Source organism: Ischnura elegans, chromosome 4 (genome assembly GCF_921293095.1).
Source record: "Ischnura elegans chromosome 4, ioIscEleg1.1, whole genome shotgun sequence".
NCBI lineage: Eukaryota > Metazoa > Arthropoda > Insecta > Odonata > Coenagrionidae > Ischnura > Ischnura elegans.
The window spans coordinates 96880510-96902154 of NC_060249.1; the positions used below are offsets into that span (position 1 = coordinate 96880510).

At 37.8% G+C, this 21645-nt stretch overlaps 1 protein-coding gene across 1 annotated transcript in view; it reads left to right on the forward strand.

Annotated features, from left to right (window-relative positions):
• Window positions 1–21645, forward strand: part of LOC124158201 — a 517531-nt gene that overhangs the window by 144341 nt on the left and 351545 nt on the right. The gene's annotated exons all lie outside the window — the stretch shown is intronic.

Below are 21645 nucleotides of genomic sequence, written 5' to 3' on the forward strand. Positions count from 1 at the left end.
GTGAATTGGAACCGAACTGAGCACAGGATATTTTATGTTCTGGATTTTATGTGTTTTCATACTGCATTCGCGATTACGGATTATTAATTGAATTATAGGATTGTGTTGTTTTTATAAATAATAAGTATGGCATATAAAATAATGAAATCAAAGAAAAGGCATTGGGAGTGAATATCCATGGAGAAAAAATTAGCATGCTAAGATTTGCCGATGACACAGCCGTTATAGCAGAAACAGCGACGGATTTGAAAAATATTCTGGTTAATATGGGTAGGGTAATGGGTAGATATCAACTGAAAATAAGCACGAAGAAAACCAAGATCTTAGTATGCAGCAGAAGAGAAGAAGCCAAGACCAACATTAAAATAAAGAAGCAAAAGCTGACAGAGGTGGATGAATTCTGTTATTTGGGAAGCAATATAACTAGTGACGGGAGAAGTAAGATAGAAATTATCAGGAGAATAGCCCAGGCGAAGAGAGCATTCCACCAAAAGAGAAACCTGCTTACAGCGGGAAACTTAAATATGGAAGTAAAGAAACTATTTATTAGAACCTACATCTGGAGTATGCTCCTATACGGAAGTGAGGCATGGACAATGACCGCAGCGGAGAAAGCAACGATAGAGGCCTTCGAAATGTGGTGCTACAGAAGAATGATGAAAATCAAATGGATCGACCGAGTTAGTAACGAGGAAGTCCTAAGAAGAGTAGGAGAGAAGAGAAGCCTCATGAAAACCTTAATAAGAAGACGGAACAACCTTATAGGTCACATCTTGAGACATGATGGCCTGATGAAGACAATCGTCGAAGGACAAGTGGAAGGCAAGAATGGAAAAGGAAGACCTCGAACCAAATATATGGAACAAGTAAAGAGAGATGAGAAAGAGAAGAAATACGTAGGTGTGAAAAGATTAGCTGATAGGAGAATTGAGTGGAGAGCTGCGTCAAACCAATCCTAGGATTGTTGACCAGTGATGATGATAAAATAGATAATTTAAGTATGGCATAATTTTCGAGAAAAGGTAAAAGTACCTACATTTAAAAAAAAACTGAACTTCAATTTGCAATCGTACTGTATCTCCATGATCGTCTAACCTCAACTTTGACCCCATGATTAGGCGTTAGGATTAGATAATACTTTGTAATGTAAGTAATCATGCTCCAATATACTGAAGATTGTACTGGCAATGGTGGTAAATGCATGGTGATACCACTGAGATTCATAAAATTTATCTTAAATGGCCTAGTGTAAAAAACAAATCTCACAGAAATTTATTGTAGCTATTGGGGAAAAGTTGGAAACTAAATTTGTATACTTAATGCTGCAAGAGGGAAATGTATAATATTTTATAGGTTCATAAATGGAATAAATAAATAAAATAGTTACAGCAGGCGAAGGAGCTGTATCATCACCAGTATTAAACCTTAAAGATAAACGATACGTGAATGCAGATGTCCACGGAAGGGAGTTGTTCGTTCTCGAGTAAAACATGATCGACGAGGAGGAAATCCTGAGAAACGAGCTAGGCGCCGAGGAGTAATATATCTGAAATAAAAGAAAAACTTCATATTTCCTTACTTCCTCGACAAAATTTGTAATATAAAGTTTTAAAAGGCCCGCAGCGCATTTTTTCCGATACGATATTAAGTATATTCCATAAAGTAACGTCATATTAATTATCATATGATCGACTTAAAGACATTCTTCAGAAACTAAGTTGGTCTCTAGGAATGATAGAATGTTAGTCAAAGTTAAACTTTAAAAACTAACGTTTTTATTTATGTTTGTAATTGGTTTAACCCAAAAAAATGCGATAGGTCCGTAGTATTTTGTTTTTTCACGTTCTGTGAAGTGGTTTTTAAGATATGAAATCATTTGAACGTAGGGGAAATCATTATCGGTATTAAATCATAATCATCTGATCCCTTTTGGATCAAATAAAATGATTCCTATTATTTTTTATTGACTAACTGAAATACTATTACTCCTGGAGTAAATACTTCACGTTTTTAGATTTTTAAATGACGATAGCCATTTTTCGCGATTAAATGAAAAGTGAAAATTTTTAAATATGAATTCTTGGAAAGGCCCGTGTGACGTCTGGCTGCTGCTGTGTGCAGCTACCTAAGTACGAGGCTATGAACGCTGCTACTATGCAGGCTGCTTGCTGCCGAGCATGGCGGTAGCGTAGGGTACCCTGCTAGCAGGTAGCGCTTGGCTTAATTAAGCATTATTAATACCCTATCGAACGAAGGAAACTTTCCGACCATAGGCAATTTTAATAGGTGATTATAAAGAGATGGTTCCCTGAGCTCTGTGCCTCATGCATGCATTGGTAATCTCAGACGATGTAAAACTCCTATCCAGTCGTATAGCATCAAGGTTCCTGTGACATCACGTGGAGTGGCATCGCATGGGCGCCAATCTGGCCTTTTTCAAATGAGGTTAAAATTGACCATTGCCATACGTCTAAATTGGGATTTCTAAAACCAAATAATTATTATAATTTGTCTATTATGAATGCGCTAATGATGGGTAACGAATCGCAATATGCGTTTTGTTTTCTTAGATGAAGGAGACTACCCTATTATCGAGGCATTACATCCTATTCATTTCTGGCAATCGGTGCATCGCATCGTTTCAGGGTCCCACAGTGCAAAGGATCACCCCGCTCCCCTCACACCCAGTGGAAAAAGACAGGGTGAGGAGTAGGGGAAAAACTCTCCCTTCGTAAATCTCACGTTCCCCTCCGCTGAGAAAAGGGGGGACCCTCGTCGTGTATACAAGTTTTTTTTAATTCTAAAAAGCGTGCGCTCTTCAGGTTTGTTCTCTCTCTCTTCTCTTGGCGCATCTCGAGGCTTGGGGTGGAAGGAGTAACGGAGGTTGGTCGAGGGAGAGACATTTTCGGGGCGGCTGGGTAGGGTTGGAGTAAAAAACATCTGCTTCGGAGTATGCACGTTCATTTGCGTAATTGAATCGAAATGCCCATTTTACCACGGGCATTAGTTTAAAAAAATCTGCGGATAGCGGCTGCTGAATCTGAGAAGAAAGAGAGGTATTTTATCACGTTTCTGTATCCCAGAGTGGCTTCAATAGCAAATGACTCCAACTTACTTTCCTTTGAAAGCCCCTGTAATTCTCATGAAATGAAATTTATGCCTTAAGATTCTGTAGACTGATTCATAGGCACTGTATTATGTTATTGTTGAAAGTATGATATTATTTATTTTGCAAATTTTCATCTGAATATATTTATTCATGTATCTAGTGAATGGGTTAATGTTGTCCTTGATCATGGTATCCATGCCATTTGAGTAGGTTGTGAAATAATGTTCACTTCAAGGTGGTGTCTGCGTATGCCTGGGAAAATTATATTGAATTATTATTAATATGGAGGATAATTAAAGTGGGCATCATTTGAGCAATGTTTTGTTCTCATTATTCTTTGGTGCGGAATGTGTCATGGGTAGGTAAAAGCCATAAAATAGAGGATAACAGTATTAGGTCACCCACCATACCTGCGGTAAGTTAAATATTAGCTGCTTTGGCAAGTACTTTCTCAAAACCTTATAAGCTAGAAAAAAAATACTTTTTTCTGGGCAGTGTAACCGTCGACGCTAATAATTTTTCTTTTAATTTATAGGACTCAGTTTCTATGTCAAATGCTTGTAGACGTCACAAAGGTTCGCGTAATTTTTCATTTTTTTATTGCCTTCAATTTATTTTATTGGTTAATATCATTCTTGATTATAGACCTTTAAATATAATTGCACCTCGTGTCTTTCAGTATCCCTTCATAGAGTAGATATTGCAAGATATGACATGCTTCCGTTGCGACTGACTCACTTTCGAGTAAAGCGTAATGTGCAGAGAGTGCAGTTTTTCCGAATACCCAAAAATCTTATTTACTAAATACCACTCTCCACTTTTGTTTCGCAAATGTTCAATTGTTATTTTTTTCTTTATTTGGTTATCGGATTGATGCAAAATATTTTCTTCGCTTATCGCTCCGTATGATTGAATCTGTTTTATCCCTTTCAAACATTCTACTCTGATATCCTACCGTGTATCAGAAATTGATACAATGAGACAGTAATTACGGTACTTCCAAACCTCGCGCACCTGCATAATTTCTGGGTACTCCAGTATTTTTTTTAACTCGCGCATTAGTTCAGAAATTTGATGGCGCGCAGATGATATTAATTGCTTTAACCGTTTGGAACATTGAATTGGAGGTATTCGATTCATAGCTCTGCGAGTTCTCAACGCCGTGATTCGAATTTTTGCCTTGTTTGTTACCCCGGTATTCTGCGACGGCGGCGTGGCGGGATGAATCAATGCCGGGAGCTCAACCCCATTAGCGGTTGGAGAGGGATTATTGCAGCATATGCACGCTCGTCGGTGAGAGGAGATGATATTCAGCATTTTACCCCCGAAAATCTCTACCCCAATCTCTCTCTTTTATGTCTCATTCCCTTTCGTACAACCTACCTCTCATGGAAATATAGGCCCCCTCCCACTTTTCATCCCCGACCTTGTCACTTCTCCCCTTACATTCCTGTGTTTATAACATGGTGGCCTCTGTTTTTTTTGCTAGAAATAGTCCATGGTGTTACAAACATATGAAATCTTTTAAGCTTAACTTGGTGGAAATACGATTTATCCATGATAAAATATAAAATAAAAACTGTGATTTCCACTCTTTAAAGTGTAACTCCACTACCAACCATTGTTTTGGCATTCAATGTCATTTTCAAAATTGACCTTGAAATTAATAAAGAATTTCGTAACCATGGTAGGTAGTTGCTAGGCAACCAGGTAGGTAGCAAGTTTTGAATTAAAGCTTAGAAAATACCATTCGCAGTACATACATTTTATCATGGATGTTGCTACATTGAATGTATTATTACTGGACTTTTCTGCAAAATATAACCAATTCGAAAAGGATAACTGTGGTTATCCGTCAATATAACCACGTGAAAAGTGACCTGTGAAAAATAAGCACTTGGATATGTTAGATCGATCCTTATTCTTTGAACGATTGTGGAGTAAAATTTTGTTGCATTTCATAGTAGATTCTTATAATAAAACCGAGCAGATTTCTTCGTCCGCGGCACCTGACAGCCTTAGCTAGCTGAGCACGTGTATATTTGGACATGATGGTAAATGTGCAAGTCCTCTGAGTCAGCTGCCGAAACATCACTGTAGTCTAAGCGCACTTTGTACCACTCATAATTTTCTGGTATCTCGCTGTCTTATGCTATTTTTATGGTTCCACATTTAGTAAAATACCGCAAAATATGATGGGGTATTTTTGGTTTCGTTTTCTTTTTCCACGGCAACTGTATGCCTCGGCTTTCTTTCTCTTTCTTCCTGTCACTCAACGTATTTCCATATTTTGGTCGAGGTTGAATGGCCGTGCACTACCGAAAAGAAGGGGGAAAATCCACGTGATGAAGGAATGAGTAAAATGGGGAGATGATGCGTTGAGTGGGGGGAAGAGAACGAGATGGGAGGGGTGGCATTTGACTCTGACGGGCGCGCGGCGCGGCGCCGAGCGCTTGCTGCAAGCGCCTGGGAGTGCGTGGTTGCCTAGCAACACGCCACCTCGCCCAGCTGCCAGCGCTCGTGTCTTCCTTCATTCTGGCGCGCACCTTGCTTGGTACTCGCATCTCCAGAAGGGGCGGAAAGGGTTCGGTTTTCGGATGGGGGCTGTGATTTTATGCGTGGGGAAGACTCATTGTGGTACGGCGGAGACGCAAGGGTTCACGGGCAAGAGGAATAAAACGGAATTGCACATCATATTCTCATCCCTTCCCAGTGAAATTGTGATTGATATTCAGGGTTCCTATCTCCACCTAACTTTGTAACATCTTTTTTTAATGAAACCAGAAAGGAAAGACAATGGCAGGTTCCACAATTTAATGATTGCTTTCTTTAAGAAAGGAAAGTCCTTTCATCTTCTGTCAGAAGGTTCCATTTATCCTACATAGTGGCAAATTGCAAGCATAGCATTTATATTACATTTCAACTTTCACCTTCCTAAACAAATAAAAAAACAATAACGTGACACAAAAAGTTTTAGGACCTTTGAAACCAGAATATTATACCAGACTATGAAAAACCAGAATATGAGAATTTAATATAATTGGCGGATTAATTAAAGAAATTACAAGTTTGCAGTTTCATTAATTAACCATTCTTTCACTTTTCTTTTCATTTCGGCCGAAGAGTTTAGATTATATAGAGCCTTTGCCATACAATTAAAGGTAAGAGGTACAACATATCTCAGCAACCTTTTACCATACATGATATTGTGAAGATACGTTTTCAACAAAGAACTGTTACGATTACCCATAGAATGTGTATTATAACATTGAATTTTGGATGGTAACGAGATATAAAAATAGTGGAACTTGCCGATCAGCTAATTACAGAAGTTCGTTTTTTCCCCAATCATTAAACTGGTTTGGTTAATGCTTTCAATTGCTTGTTAGTGGTATTCGAACTGGCAAATCACTCACAATGTACACCTACATTATTTTGTGTAAGGTAAACCGGTTGGAACACTAGCACCTCATGGCACACGCTTACGTAGGAAAACTGCGAGGTGGCATGTGTGTGTTTTTCTCTTCCGTATTGAATTTTTTATCTTAATATAAAATTCCGCTTCATCAGGATTGAATCTTCGTATTTTTTTCTCTTCCAACTTTCTCTGATTTTGTTGTTTGCTCTCTAACTTACTGACGAGATGTACGTTCAGAGGTACTCAGAGAAAAAGCGCGTGTTCTATAACTCAATTTTATCTCTTCCCTGCTTAATTCCATTTCTGCGGCATTACTAATTTTACCCATATCGCTTTACATATCCCTTCTCTTCCATTTTTATGAAACTTTCTTTCGTTCACAACTTCATTTATTCCATTTAGGCATTATTTCCACATCGTGTGCTTATCTTGTGAAGCGAAGTTTCCACTTATTAATTTTTATATCATCATCATCATCACTGGTCAACAATCCTAGGATTGGTTTGACGCAGCTCTCCACGCAGTTCTCCTATCTTTTCACACCTACGTATTTCTTCTCTTTCACATCCTTCTTCACTTGTTCCATATATTTTGTTCGGGGTCTTCCTTTTCCATTCTTTCCTTCCACCTGTCCTTCGACGATTGTCTTCATCAGGCCATCATGTCTCAAGATGTGGCCTATAAGGTTTAAACATTTGGGCATTGGAGAGATTTGAACGCCGACCCTCCCGTTACCAGTCATGTATTCATCCACTGCGCTATTCAGACTTCTAATTTTTATAAGGCTGACCAATTGTGTATTTTAAACAAAAGACATGCATAATTCACTCGTATTTATTGTGTTTGTGAAATGAAAATTTGACGTATGATGCTATCGTTACTTTTCAAATACTTGTTAATGTTAGACTGTTTTTGGTAAAAATGCGTTTTTTATTTTAATTTATTGCTTTAATTTTCAGGAGGGAGTAATGGATTCGATTAAACCAGAGCGGCTAAAGACATTTCTGCCAAAAAATATAACTAACGTCATCTTTTGAGAAAATGTAACACCGTTTTTCATATGGAAATTTATTGAGGGGATTTTAGCACAATGAAACACAATTTCAATGTCTGATTATTGGATATTGTGATGTGATCACAAGAAAAATTTCAAGTCGATTCGACGATGAGAAAAAGGCTAAAAATCAATGACAAGATTCTATTGATGAAACAGACAGACTAAGCAAGTCAAGAAAAGCCGAGTTTTAACTTTGGGTACCTACATTTGGTGGTCTTGTAAAATGCTATGATTCTAATATGATTTAACTCAATCTTTATGGCGAGAGGATGTGGAATTATTGTACTATGTAGGCTCCTTTGGATTTTTTCGCAATAGTTTGCTTAATTGAGAAAAAATACGCAAGTCAAATTTAATGGAATCAATAGAGCATTTGATGTTAACGCTTAGAGTATTTAATCATTTTTTAAAACAGCACCAGCAACGGCATTCGTAAATATTGGGTGATAGGTTAAGTCTGGAATTTATTTGCAGAATAAAATTCAGGAAATAGAGGAAAATTTGTTGTACACTAACGGACACACTTTTCTATGGAACTCTTATAAGTCGGCGGTCCATGTGGGTTTTGTTTGCACGTAATTTCGCAGTGTCGTTTGTAACTACCGGTCAGATTTTGGAAGATCGTTTATAATATATAATTCATCCTCCTATGAAATACTTCTCAGTATTGTTCAAATAAAGAATCATGGTATCTGTAAGGCAATCTTCCAGGTATAAGTGAAATAATCCGCCGGTATCGTATCGGATTCCCTACGTGCAGAATAATTTGACTGTTCTCCCCTCCATGGTTTTGCATTGCATGATCCAACCCTCCGTACACTTCAACTTCTTAAGCCGTTTGTAGTTTTCCCCTCACTTCTCTCGGTATATGAGGGCTCATTTCATTTCCATCTTTGGGAAGCACCATCGCCGGCACTTACCCGGAAAAATCCATTTACGGCGTGCAGCTCCTTTCCAGTGAATAATTTTTAAGCTGGTACTTGCTCCAAATGACAAAATTCATCTCCGTATTCACTTCTTATCACGAAAATAATTCTAAATTTTGCTTGACCGTTCAAAGTGAAATATCCAAGGTGAATATAATCTGCTCCTTGCAGCTTGCATCTTCCTCTTGCATTTTTTTCCTGAATATGTTAATTTATTCTCAGCCAAGTGCACGGATTTTAATTTTTGTCATTCTTTTCGACCCAAAGATTTCATTCAGCATAGCGGTTTTAGCGAGGAGAATAAGTGTTTTCCTTGACTTCCCCTTGAAAACATTATTCAGAAAAATTTCAGAATTTTTTTTTGATATGTTCACAGAAGAGGGCGTACGCTTGGAGGAAGGAGGATCCATTTGGAATCGATATTCTTTACATTTCCTTAGACAGTTACTCCTTTGTCGTGATAGGACATTCTTGGTTTGCGAACTTTCCCATTTTCCTATCGGATGTTTAGTTTAAGATGCCTTATGCTTGCTCAATTGACGCCACGTACGTAAATGTTTTTTATCGAAATCAAGCATTCACTTGAAAGATAATGAATTGACCTTTCCGAGTATTTTTTCTGCATGCATAACATCAATCATGGTTGAGTCATGATTGTAAATACGTATCCTTTTAAATTATTAAATACTTACTTAACTTCATTTCAATATATTCTGTTTCCATTTGAAGCATTCAATTGCTCCGCGTACGAGTTTCCTTTCTTTACCATTTGTGAGACCAAAAAGATAGGACCTCGGGGAACTAAGCTCTTGTAATGTTATTTGATAAAAACCATCCCTGCAGTTTAGTCATTGTGGAGTATTTACTTAACACACCATTGATTGTTTTTCATTTATTTTAGGCTTATAGTACTGGGAAAATTTGCTCTTTCTCTTGAATTCTGTTCGTTTCATCTAAGGCACGTTGTTCATCCTTTTTAATGCTCACGTGCATTTTTTTATGATAGACTATTCCTTATAATTCCCTGGCTTAGAACCATTTAATTACTTTTTTACTGTATTTTTTTCTAGCACCGTTGATGAAGACGCCGTTATTGGCAAAGTATTTTTTCCTCCTCCATATCTCTCCCCTACTTGCATTTCTATTCTCTTCCCTCTGTTCACTTTGTCTCTCATTTGATTTCATCTTCATCATTTTCCTTTCTGCCCTTTTCTTTTCGTCTTCCATCTCTCATGGTGTTATCGTGGTGACACTGCTTCTCTTTCGACGATTTCCAACGCAATCAAATGATCAATTTCATCTCATTCCTCATTCTTTGCCCACCTCTCCTCACAATTCGTCCCCATGTATGTTTATTCAAGCTCTTCAGTTCCTTCAGTATTCAAGCTTTCCTATCTCGGAATTTTACCTCTATGGCTGCTATATTTGTCGCTTTTTCCTCTCTTATCATGTTTTTTTCCATGAGGTTCCTTATTCTACACGACAGAAGAAGAAACGGTGGATTCTCGTATAGCATTTCCACCTGTGAAGGAAAATTCGCCATTTTAAATCCAAATTGTGGCTTAGACGGCGGAAACTTTTTACACATACCTCCACTTTTGAGGACTAAACAGTGGAATTCCATTATAAGCTAGTTGGAAATACATTACCGGCTAGTTCACGGCAAGTTGAAGGATTAATAAAATAATAGTAAATGGATTAGCGTTTGATGATGAAATTTATTTTCTTTGCCGCCGATGGAGGTATACCTACTTACCCTTGTATTCGTTCCCTTTTCCATTGAACAACTAGTCTATTGCTATTCCCTTAAGAGTCCCTAAAAGAGTCCTTAATGTGCGAAATTAATTATCTCCCTCTCTGGGATTCTGGGATTTTCTTAATTTGTTTGGTGGCACACAAAATGCTTGGACGGAATTTGGTCTAGTTTCTGTAGTGCAACCTATCATATAGCCTTTGAACTATTGCCTATATCTTTTAATACATCATTTAATTTTTTGAGGCAGAATTTTAAATTCCTGGAAATTTGAATTTTACAAATCTTTCTCCTCATCTCTTTTAAGGAAATCCAATGGTCCTATCGGTTTAAAATCAGAAATTTAGTTTGCCAAATGACGAAACACATATTTTATTTAAGATTACGCGACCGGTGGGTGATTCCGTAGAGGAAATAAACGAATGCCATTACTCGCCCCATCATGATTCCTTAATTACCGCAATAGTGGCTTTTATTACGCAGATATTTTTCCCTTCAAGAATTCTGACTACCTTTTTTGTTCATGGCACTTTTTTCTTTTGGTCTACCTGCGGTTCATTTTCCTTTTTCAGTGTTAACTGTTGCCTGGAATCTTGCATCGGTCGATGAAGGGGCTAATTTCTTTCAAGCCGAAAATTCGGAGTTACGTGGACTCCAGGCCCGAGGCTTTTAGTGGTTCGGATGCTCATATGAAAGCGTGATGGGTCTGCTTTGAAAGCTTTCAGCCACGTAATTGCGTAATTAGCCGGCGAAATTGGCAGTTGATCCTGGATTTCTCATTTGAAAGCGGTTCTCTTGTTGTTTAGCAAATGACCCCGTCGCGGATGATGCTTTCCAAATCGTTCATCACGCATTTCGTCGCATTTTATACATATACTAGCTGACCCGGCGAACTTCGTACCGCCTAACAATCAATGAACTTACAGTTTACTTACACCATTTATAAATCAGGAGCGGCTGTATCGTTTTTAATCATGTTTTATGTCATAATTTATTATAATAAAATAAGGGTACAAATTCAATAAAACTACGTAAATGAGTACCAAAATTGCTTGCCAGAAAGACATTTTCTTTATTGAATCTACATAGGGTGAATCGGAGCACGTTTACGCGGATTTTTTCAACAAATTTTCTTACGTTTTAGCTTAAGAAATGTTGGGCATTGTGGTTTAATAAAGCAGTTCATGAAATAAAAATTATACGCATTCAGTTGTTGGCTATTTGCGTTATTAGCTGTAAAAAATGTTTTTAGGTCCAAGTCCGTTGCATACACTTGGCCCATTCAGGGGGCAGGTTGACACGACCCCAGACCGACGCTTGACTGATGCTCAAAATCGTGCAAGAAAAGCCCCTATGAAGCAGCATTCGCATTAAATGACTTAAGGCGCGCCAGTTTTAGTATCTCTGTTTGGAAAAAATGCACTGTGTAAACGTACTGCATGCGTAAACGCACCACGGTGACCCCTACACATTCGGGTTTAATGTCTTGCGTCAAGCACCTTCTGAGAAACAACAGTTTTTGTTTTGTTATCAGGCGCAAGATGAAGCGGATGAAGCTAAATAAATATAGCGAAGCAAAGCAGTGACGCAGCGAGGGGAGGTTTTGGGGGATGACCCCCCCCCCCAAGAGCTTAGAGAATTTTTTAATGAAAGATTTTGTTATTAATATTAGGGGGACGGATGACTAACAAACAAAACATATTTAACTATTCACACAGCCGCAAAACCCACTATTTTGAACCATTTATCTCAAAAAATGTCTGAGGGAAGTGCCCCCACACTTCCCGCTTACCTTAGCGAGTTTTCTATACCCTACAGACCCGTGGTATTAGCTGCGCCCAAAACCCCCTATCCTAGCTACGCACTTGAAGCGAAGGAAGAAATACAGAGGATGGTTTATCGACTCGTGAACATAGCACGCTAAATTGACCATGAGAAAATCATGGGTTTTCATTAGCACATGAGCACAAACAACACAAAAACTGAAAGAATGACCATGCGATTTTTTAATCGTTATCACGAATGCAACACGAATTGTAAATTGAATACTTTTAAGCTCAAAAGGGCATATGAGTTGAGATCATGGAATCTACGGAATGAGGACTTCCTAACCTTTGAATTTTCCTTTGAGTAAAGTTGCGTGAATCACATTCATCGCCAATTTTTTTAATGATCAAACACGTTCCGTTGGATAGTTATGGTTGGTTTAGGCTTCGAAAGATCATGAGCACAGAAACTACATTTTTCTGTAAATCGTGCCTTGGTAAGCCAGGTACGTCCAAGGACTTAAAATATTCAGATAGATAGTTGGTGATTTCGTCTTCGTTTGTTACACATTTAAAAGATTCGAATCCATGCAGAGTACGAACTATTTGAATTTACCTCGTTTTAGTCATCCACATCTTCGTTCTTGCTCGCTAAATCAACCATCTTTGATTCTTTTGGTGATCAATCATATTCTGGAACTCTTTGTTGATGAGCAAACTACTCGATTCCTCGACAGGAACACGGACATTACCGTTTGTCAACAATTGCTTGGAGATTTGTTTACAAACACGGTAGTGAAGTGTCAACTCGAGCTGGGCCACGGCTGGGCTTACAATCAGCTCGAATTAAATTTAAAAACTGTAATTTCAATTTAATTAATATTTTGAATATATTTAGTAATTAAAATGTTATATTGTTACTAAATTCAGTTATTAAAGTGGTAAAAACAAAACAAATTATTTAATTTGTAGTTTTGACCGACTTATCAATTGTTGTGTTACTATAACTCCTAAATGCATGTCCATAGGAAAGAGATGAATTTTTTGTGTGAAATTATCCTTTTTTAATGGCCTATATGTTAACCCCGCCTGTGACGAATCCAAAGAACCAAATCTCATTGAAATCGGTGCAGCCGTTCTCGAGTTATAAGTGTTCTAACTAACACGATTTTCGACTTTCTTTTATATATATAGATATAAATGGCAACGATGTGAGCTGTCCTCCTCTTTACAGTTGGTGGTTATCAGAGTCCTTAATTTCTGGATTGGGGCATATATCCCGTTGATGGATTCAATTAATATTGGAAAGAATCTGCAACACGTAAAGGTTTTTACTAAAAGCTGTGAGATATCATGGTTTTGACCTTGAAACTTAATTATCACTTTAAAGTAGCAAAATGTGCTTAACTTTGGCAGTAAAGTACTATTTTTGGCAGTAGATTACATTTTATCTCATATTTTAGGTATGGTAGCACTGATGAACCTTATATCTTCAGTTATTTCCTAAATATGTATTATAATTTATATTTGCATCTCTCTTTAATCCGTTTTCATGGTCTATGTGCGAAAATATAGTTTCCCTGTAGGGGTATTCAAACACCCCACCACACTAACGAAGGTAGGGAGAAACAAAATTGCTCTTTTTAGTATATTTATATCTTTTCATATCGTTTCACAAATCGATATTTAGAGCGTATATAGTTATGGCTTGAACTATGATGTATGCACCGAAGGTTTTATGTCTCAGCTCTGAAAATGAATATACTTCCGGTGATGCTCATCACGCTATCTCTTATTTCGCTATCTTCATAGGGTAGTTCCCTTCATCAAAGAAAATGAAAGGCATAGATTGCGATTCGTTACCCACCATTAGTACATTCCTAAAATACAAATTATTTGGTTTTAGAAATCCCAGTTTAGGTGAATGTTAATGGTAAATTTTAACCTCATTTGAAAAAGGCCAGATTGGCGCCCATGCGAGTGGTCTACGTGACGTCACAGGGAACTAGATGCTATACGAGTAGTCGGGAGTTTTACATCGTCTGAGATTACCAATGCATGAGGCACTGAGCTCAGGGAAACATCTCTTAATAATCACCTATTAAAATTGCTTATGGTCGGAAAGTTTCCTTCGTTTGATAGGGTATTAATAATAATCCTAATGTAAGCCAAGCACTACCTGCTTACAGGGTACTCTACGCTACCGCCGTGCTCGGCAGCAAGCAGCCTGCATCGTAGCGGCGTTCTTAGCCTGGCACCCAGGTAGTTTCACTCAGCAGCAGTCGGACGTCACACGGACTTTTCCCAGCATTCATACTTAGCCGTCGCGTTTTCGCGTGATTGAAAATTTTCACTTTTCGTTTACTCGCGAAAAATAGCTATCATCATTTAAAATTCTAAAAGCGTGAAATACGTACTCCAGGTGTGATAATCTTTCGATTTAGGCAAATAAAAAATAGGGAACTACCCTATTATTGGAATGAAGATTGCATTTTAACTCTTCAAAGAGTTACTTTGAATTGTCGACTGAATTTGTAGTTCTGACGCAATAGTTTGCTTAACGCAACACTTTAATACCGAAACAAAATTGGAGAGGGAAAAAATTATACACGACTTTTTTCACTGGGGGTGTCCTAACACTCCACCATACCAACGGTGTACCAAAAGCCCACAGGACCAATGCTGAGTTAAGCATGGGCAGAAATCGTTTTTCCAACATATTTCTCATTCATTTAAATATTTTTGAATCAATATTACATAAAGTTGGACATCTTTGATGCATTTGTAATTTTACCTAGGTCCTTATGATCATCGAACAGTTTTTTTACCCCTTGAGAGATCTTTGATGTGCATCTAACTGTATGTCATGGCAGCTCAGTTTCGTTCGCCGCTGTGGAGTCTTCGGCATTCCATGCTCTTTGCTTAATCAATCAAAAATCAACCATGCCTGAAAACCAATAAGGGTTTTTGTAAAGGAGTTGATCATTGAAATTTTTTCTCCGCATGAGTTCGGAAAAATAATTGGCTCCCGAAAAACATGAAATCACAAGAAGCGGCCGTCGAGAAGCCGATCGGAGATGATACTTTTTTATTATTCATCTGCCATTATTTTCAAAGGGTTAAAACGTAAAGCATTCGGTATTCGTCGTTGGGAATGCATGGCGCATGTAGCGAATTTTGTCAGACGTGGATGGTAAGTTCATTAACGTGTCGAGTCTTTGATTTCATCAATGGTATTTGAGAAGCCATTAATTACCTTGTTTTTAAAATGTTTATTCTTATTTTCTCTTATTATCTATATGAGGAACAATTTTGCTCTTCGGAAAAAGTTTTTGATGAGGATATTTCTTGAGAGTGAAAAAAATTCGTTGGTTTGGCGAATAATGGAATTGGGCCCGAACTCCTCCAGTCACCACACAATACGCGCTCAAGGAGAAAATCTCCCAAGATAGGTGGAACGGAAATAATGTTGCATTGACTTAATTCCTTATCATAACATCATATTTTTTCTAATTGGAAGTGTCAGTGAGATATGGCTATTTCATAGTAAGGAATAATAGGCAACACATCCGTCACTGGATATTGTTTTGATCCATTATAATCGTAGGGAAAATTTTTGAAGTGCTTGGTTCATTCGGAAAGGAAACTTGCAATATTTTTTGTGGTAACACCAGGAAAGTAGAAATATTTTAGGTACACGGAAATATTATTTATAAGCCATTTTTGGATTTTGAAATTTATTATTTTTCAAAATGCAATTCAGTTTCCGAAATTGATAACGTGAAGTTCTGATGCCCATATTCGGATATTTCTGCGCGGCGAATTACACGAGGGTTTCATTACCTTCCAACTTGAAAATCCTGGGATATTTCTCTAACAGTTTCATTAGTTACTAAGGTAAGGATGAAATGTTTCATGAAATTGAAAAAATATTGTTTTGGGACTTATAATGATCCAGGTTTTCTACAGTGGAATTTGAATTATCTTAATAGCATGGAAATTGTTTATTTCACAAAAGTCTGTGTTAATAAACTGTCAGGTTGTTTTCCTATTGTCAGTAAAAACAATGACCTGAGAGAAGGCATTAATTCCGTTCGATCATTAAATTTTTGCAACGAATCACTTGTTTAAAACTTAACCTAAAATCTTCGCAGCAGCAACCGCCACAGCAACCTACGCGGTGGTGAAGAATTTCACTGAACTTTTGTGCTTTTTCGAGTGTAAATTTCTCAAATCGAGATATAGGCAAAGCTTGGTATAAGACTTCTCCACGGTACCTATAGGTTTTCTAGATGACAGAATGGGTTTGATTCGAGTGATACATCGTGTAAAAAAAAACAAAATACTCTCGCTATATCGGAAGTGAAGCGACACCTCAGCATTACCGTAGGTTTTTGGCAAACCCTTTCCTGGCATCGCACGACTGTTGTAGGAGGTCATTACTGAAATTAAAGAAACCCTCAAGAAATGCACTCCAAATATGACGAGTTTATCGCCGAGGAAGACGAAGAAGCAACGCCGAATGCTCGAAATGCATCGTCGCTAGTGTATTCCTCCGCCTCACCGGTTAACCACGAGTGCAACGCGGTGAGCCCGCGAACGCCCCAGCCCGAAGAGTAGCTCGTGAATCTCTCCACGTATACATTTACGTTTTTTTTTTGGTTCGTCTCCGTATCCACCCCGTCGCTTTTCCCCTTTCCCGTTTTCATTCTCCTCCCTTAATGCGTGCTCGTCATCATCGATCTGTTTGGTTTTCTTCGCCCGGGTTGAAGCAGCATCGTCGACGTCGTCGTCGGCGAGGTTTTTTGATGAATGCACGTTAAGGGCAGCTACGTCTGCAGAGAGAGAGAGAGATGGGGTGGAGTATCACGCGGACACGCTCCACCAACTTTTCTAACGATCAGCTTTCGATTGCAAAGGCGACGGCTGGGAGGAAACGCGTGGGAGGGGCTCTGATTTTTTTTGTGGGTATCTTCCAATAGAAAAGCTCGTGTTTACATCGGTGGAACTTCGAAATTCGAACCGATTGCTTTATTTAAAATTAGGGTTGCGATTCTCATTGAGTGATATTTTGAGGTATTCCTCTCGTATTTCACCGGGATCTCTGTTTATTTTGCACATTCGATTGTAACCGTGAAGGCTTGGAAATGGTGGGAGGGTGAGACTTGGATTTCTGTGGAAGGAAAGGTAGCATCATAGGAAGACGAATGTTTAACGTGTTAAGCTATGGAGCCTTGAAAATAGAGCCAAATGTTTGTTATATGATGTCACAATACTAAGAGAAATGGGATGTGGATCCAAATTATTTTTATTTACTGTCAGAATACTAAGAGAGATGGGATGTGGAACCATATTATTTTATGTATTGTCACAATACAAAGAGAAATATTCACAAGCCCTTTCGGATCCTCCACTTGACTGATTTAGCAACCTCAATTCTTTGTGCTATTGTAATTTATACCAAGTTCTGCTGCATACAGATATAAGTCCGATATTCCATCTTATGCAGTTTAATTTCCATGCATAAAAAAGTTCTTGAAATTAATCCTCAGAGTGGAGATTCCGGTTTCCAGTCGCGAAAAACCGTGCCATTTTCGAAGTAATCTTGGTAAGAGTTCGCAATGTTAGGATGGATTTCTTATGATATTTAGGAAACTTAGAAATATGGATAAAATAAGTGGTTGTTTTTATTAATGTGCACCACTTAAAATTCAGTGTCTCAGATCTATGACAGTGAAGTTGGTTATCATTATATTAATAGCGAAATCCAAATTTCAAATTGTTTTTAATTTCAATATGAATTATTTTTTGGTATCATTAAGTTTAAAATGAGCGACATTGAAATATATATTCTGGGTCACTGTAACTACGCCTGAACGCGGTGGTTAAGCCAATGGAACACAATTGAATTTATTTTCTGCGCTAACTAACCTTTGAAATGTTGTTGTTAAACTCTAAACTTAGCCATTATTTAGAATTCACTCTAATTCCTCTTTTAAATATGCGGAACCTCCCCCAAATTCATTTAACTGCTTGGAATTTCATTTTTAAGTGACCTGGGTACTTTTTACCAAATCACCATTAATCTTGTATATCATCTCTAAATTACATTTACGATATTTAAAAACGCTACCTATTATCCAAATAAAACATCGAAAAAAAGAGTAATTTATCTTTTTTTTCCTCCCACATTCGCTTATGCTTGCCCAGGATATTGAGGGCATAAAAATTTTCTTGCACTTCGTAGACCACTAGAGTCAGCTATTAGAACTCTGACTCTGTTGGCCGGTCAACTTGCTCATTTTTGGATTAACATCATGTTTTTAGGGAGTAAAATACAGTATATTCGATTAACGTCGCGATTAGCATTAGAAAGGTCAGAGAAATCTTCGGCAATACATATAGAACGAAATCAACTTTTATTTTTGGAGGGCTTTCCTAGATTTCCAACCCCGTAACCTAAAGCAAAACCTGCCTTCGACTATCAGCAGCGTTCAAATAAACCAAGAAAGCGGACCACAGAGTGCGTAATGGCTAGCGCGGTCGGAGGGGGTTGTTGCGCGACGCAGCCGTACCCCAGCCGATTGTTCCGTTAACGAAATAAACGCCAATGGAGGAGAGTCAGAGCAAACAAGCACGAGGAGAGAGGTAAGAAGAGGAAGAGGATTTCGGTTTTCCTCGTGGCGGAGCAATTCCTCCCTTCACCCGAGGGAACTCACTCCCATAAAAGCCCTCCTAGACCTCGCTTTTAGACGAGGCTGGTCAATAATGAATCTCCTCTCCGAGTTCTCCATTCCTATAAACATCTCTTCCCTAGTTAATCCCACCACATCATCCCCCAGGCCTTTTGCCTCCTTAGTTTTCCTTATTTACTCAATATTTTCATCTTTTTATTACCTTCTTCTATCTTCGTGTAGTGAAATTCTGAATAGGTACTGGGCCGTATATTTTTGTAAAATACTTGTCGACATCCTGCATTTCACCTTTTTAAGGAATGAACGATCGATTTCAATTCTTTGGCCAAGAAATAGATGAATTCACTATTGTGAGCATAATAATTTAAGTTTATTTCAGGCTCAGTTCACCACCTGATCGCATGAAAATTATTATTATAATGATTATTCCTATGTCTAAGCAATGGAAGTATAAATTCACGGGGAAGAAGTAACAAACTATCAGCAGTTTTATGTAATAATTTCCTTCGAAATAAATGTTTACTCTAATTATTCCTTGAGATATATTTTATATGAATCTTTCATAATAGAAATCAATAGTAAAGGTACGACTCGAACCTGGTCTTGCAAATCGTGTATCATTCATTCGTAAACTGGTACTTCACAAAGCATTGTTAGGTATTTACGTTTTACTTCACGGTTTAAATGGAACCGATAACTTTGGGCACCTTAAAAATTCATTTCATGCGTATTTTCTGTTCATATTGAGAGAGAAATAGAGTATAATTAGTTCATGGAAGTACTCGCTTTATGCTCCAATAAGTACAATGTCTTTGTTTTGATAGAAATGACTTATAAATTTTGGTTTTTGATAGACAATTCTGAATGACTGCAAGAAGACGAAAGCACCATTATTTTTTGCTTGTTTAAAGGAAAAAAAGTCTAGGATAGCGTCTTTGAGAGCCTTTATACTCCCTTACAGTAATTTTACGCCTCCTTGCTTTTACTCTTTGTGTGCAAAGATCAGCCAATCGCGATTCGTGGCTCCCTAGCAACCGTAAATAGCAACGGCAACATAATGGCGTCGCTGATAAGGCTTTCATCTCTCCTACAAGTAATTTTGCGCGTCCATGCTTCTCACTCAACGTGCAGCGGTCAGAAAATCGAATTTTCTTTATTCCCAAGCAATCGGAGACAGTAACAGCAACTTTAATCATCACAGCTAAATTGAGAAATAATTGAAATTGCCTAACAGTCATTCACTTCTCTCTCTTACATTATATGGGGCGCAATTTGTCGAACTGAAATGGTAGATACAGAAACACAGTCCGAAAGAAATTTGTTGAACTTTTTGTCGCCTGATTCTCGCTATGTTTTTGAAACGAGCATTGTCTCAAAGATACAGTGTCCGGCGTGATGCGGTGGAAATCTTTGATATTCAGCTTATTGAAACAACTTGTCTGTTTCCACACAATTTTAATTTCACCGTCCATGGTTTCGGCAACTTGTGCCATTGTCAAGGCACAAGTTGCCGAAACCATTGTCGGTGAAAAAAAAATTGTGTGGAAACAGACAAGTTGTTTTAATAAGCTGAGCAATGTCTCATTGATAAAAAGTGAAAATTGGTGCTGATATTATGACGATATTCCGTTAAATCTCCCTCTGCGAAGTAGGTGTTAGTTTCCCTACAAAGTTATATTTTTAATGAACAACTTCAAGATATGATGGTTTGGTTTCTAGATGCATTATATTTTGCTGCCTTACCAACAGCCTTTATCCATGCCGTTAACCCACTGCCGAATTCGATTTACCTACATATCGCTAAACCCTTATGGCACAAAAGTAATTTAACCTACCATTTAAAAATATATATTCGAGATATATCCTTAGAATTATTTGAAGTGTTATCTTCAACGTCTTTTATGTTTTTCATCTGTAATTTCATGAATAAAGCAGCTTTAGTCATCTTAAGAGACAAACTTGCAACGATCATGTGAGGAAGTTCGGTTAAGTGAAATTAATTAAGCTTCAAGGGGATAAATCTTAATTAAGTCTTTAAGTGAATCACCTGTATTTTCCTCTCTTAAAGGATATAAATTCTGCTTTGAAATATTCTATTTTGCGTGTATGAAACGGTCAGTTCGTCAAATTTCACCACCTCTCATGTAAAATCATGGACAGTTTTGAAGTATACTTCTCGTTCTTTGGTTCTGAAATGATTGTATCGTTATTCTACTTTAAATTGATTTTGACTTACCTGTACTAATCGATTATTTGGGTAATTGAGAGGAATTTTGAAGCAACATTTTTGTAGATGACATGATAAATTTTATCACCTTTAAAAATGTACCTACCCATTAATTGAAAACTTAGAAAAAGTGAATTTTGCACTGGAAATACGAAAAATTCTCGAATTTCAGTCTTAAATAAATTCTATTATTAAAGAGTTTGAAAAAGTAAGAAACACATTTTTTCCACTTTTAACGCGTCGCCTACTTCTCGGCCTATTCTTGGGTAAATTTCACCGGCATTTCCCTTTCATAGATTATTTGATGATGTCACAAAATCATGTAGAGAGAGTCAACCTTCTCATACCTCCTCGGCCATTTGGATGGACCTCGCGCGATTCGTACCTGTTGAAACTCTTACGAGTGATTCCTTCCCCCAGTAAAAGGATCGGAGCGAGAGCTTGAACCAGAACCTTAATGACGTCAGCAACTCTTAAAAAATGGGCGCCAACTTTCGCCTTTTTTGGCAGTGAAGATTTTTCGGTACTCGCACCGGGCGAGGTCTTCCATATCCAATTCATTGGATTACTGAATCACTGAGGACAAAGGGCAATTTGCATATCGAAACGTCGGAAGAAGATACGGAGAACCTTTCCCAGTGTGGGACCCGAGAATTCTTCACTGCCATTGTTCGCCGGGAAAATGCCAGAAATT